The following is a 2,617-nucleotide window of genomic DNA, read 5'->3' on the forward strand; positions in this document are numbered from 1 at the left end:
GTGTTTTGAATCCATCTATTTCTGTCTTCCCTACCACCATTGTAGTCCAAACCATCCCTTGCCACTCGGCCTTCTAATTTGTCCCTTTCCTGTCTATTCTGTATAGATCTCAAGTCACGTGACTTCCCTGTGTAAGATCCACTAATGACTTCCCATTGCAGTTAAAATTGAGTCTTTTTCCTTACACATCTGAGCTCGGTTTCCATAGCCAGGGAAATGGGGATAACTATAGCTTTAACTAGAATACATCCCTGAGGACATGGATTTTTTTTTTTTTTTTGAGACAGAGTCTCAGTATGTTGCCCTGGATAGAGTGCTGTGGTGTCACAGCTCACAGCAACCTCTAACTCCTGGGCTTATGCAACTCTCTGGCCTTAGCCTCCCTAGTAGCTGGGACTACAGGCGCCTGGCTATTTTTTGGTTGCAGTTGTCATTTTTGTTTAGCAGGCCGGGGCTGGGCTCAAACCTACCCCCTTCGGTGCATGTGGCTGGTGCCCTACTCACTGAGTTACGGGCGCCAAGCCGAGGACATGGATTTTTACCTGCTTTGTTCACTACCGTTTTCTCATTGTTTAGAATAATGTGTACATAGAATAGACAATAAGTATTTGTGGGATGAATAAACAGATGTAGATTGTCTGGAGCCCCCAAAGCCTTTTTTCTTTCCTCTTTGAGAGAAACATATTATAGCTGGTATTTTCCACATTACATGAAAGTCCATCAAAGGCTTCTCGTGCCAGTGTCTCCCTCCTTTGCCTTTCTCTACTTCTCTGCACACTCTCCTCCTGCCCTGCTTGTTTTATTCTTTAGACCTGAGGACATTAGGAGAAGTTGGGTTATTAGTAAGTATGGCAGGAAACAAATCGAAAAGGCACCGTAATATCAATGACAATTTATTTATTCATTTATGTATGTATTTAGACAGTCTTACTTTGTTGTCCTCGGTAGAGTGCCATGGTGTCACAGCTCACAGCAACCTCAGACTCTTGGGCTCAAGCCATCTTCTTGGCTCAGCCTTCCAAGTACTGGGACTACAGGTACCCCCTGCAACACCCAGCTATTTTTTTTTTTTTGTAGAGACAGAGTTTCACTTTATTACCCTCGGTAGAGTGCTGTGGCATCACACAGCTCACAGCAACCTCCAACTCCTGGGCTTAGGCGATTCTCCTGCCTCAGCCTCCGAGTAGCTGGGACTACAGGCGCCGGCCGCAACACCCGGCTAACACCCAGCTATTTTTAGAGATGAGGTCTCACTCTGGCTCAGGCTGGTCTCGAACCTGTGAGCTCAGGCAATCCACCTGCCTCGGCCTCCCAAGTGCTAGGATTATAGGCATGAGCTACCACGCCTGGCCTAACAACATTTTAAAAATAAGCATTTTATTATAGAAATCTTGTCATAAGTAGACAGAAATAGTAGATAATGTAATGAATCCTCATCTCTCTATCACATAGTTAGAAGAGTTACCAGTCATGGCTGTTGTGGCATGTAATTTGATGCCTACGGTAACGGAATGCCTAGAGCCCTGGCCTATAGAGGTTTATATCACAAACATAATCTTACCCTGGGCATCGTGGCCTGCCATTTTGTAAATGAACTTATTGAGGACAGATCAGGAATATTTTTAAGGGTAATAGAAAGGTTCTAAAATATCTCTCCTGATTCATTTTTGTGAATATCTAAAATTTCACCATTAGTTCAACCATAAATTTGCAAATTGTGAATAAGCCTGAGAAGGGAAGGACATGAAGCCCCTTGCAGTTACTTTTATCTTAGTGGAAATTGGCTAATTATAAGCAGGCTTGACAGGTAAGCAAGCAAGAGCAGGCTTTGATGGAAGGTAGAGAATCATGAGGACTTAAGGTGGAAAGGGCCAAATAGAGACAAGACATGCAGCATTCAAGACAGCAGGAGGGGCTGCTTTGCTCCCTTCCCACCTGGCCTCCAGGTGATCCTGTTGGCAAAGCCTGGAGCGAGGGGCCCTTATTCCAGTTGAGGGTGCCCCTCATGCTGTTACCTGGGTTCCCATTAGCTGGCTCCTCAGGACCTTATGTAAAGCTGTCCAGAAGATGCTTCCAGCTAACTCTGCTGCTTGTTTATTTTTAGGTATCTTGCAATATATTCAGAACTCTCCCTCCTAGTGACAGCAACGAATTTGATCCAGAAGAAGGTGAACCTACCCTTGAGGCGTCATGGCCACACTTACAGGTACTTTGAACTACCATTTGTTATAAAAGAAAGCTCCATTAACTCATTAGCTGATTCAGCATGGAAATTCCTTTGAAGGCCGTTATTCACCAAGATATCAAATTAGAGTACATCAATGGAAAATTGGAGAGTGCTTTTTATGTTTTTACTCTTGATAATCAGGATGCCAAAAGAATAAAATAATAGGTGTCAATGTAATGCTTTAGTGTGGGTCCCCCATGTTGCAGGGACAGGCATAGTTCTTACTCTTTTGATAGAGCTTCTCGAAGATCCTGCCCACTGAAGTCTCAAACAAGAACAGCTCTGTTTCCACATTATTATTAGTTGGATGTGATTAGGTAACAGAGTACATATCTCACTTTTAGCAGTCGGTACCCTGGGGACTTTGTATGCCTGTCTTCATGATGACCA

This window comes from Nycticebus coucang, chromosome Y (genome assembly GCF_027406575.1).
Source record: "Nycticebus coucang isolate mNycCou1 chromosome Y, mNycCou1.pri, whole genome shotgun sequence".
Classification (NCBI taxonomy): Eukaryota; Metazoa; Chordata; class Mammalia; order Primates; family Lorisidae; genus Nycticebus; species Nycticebus coucang.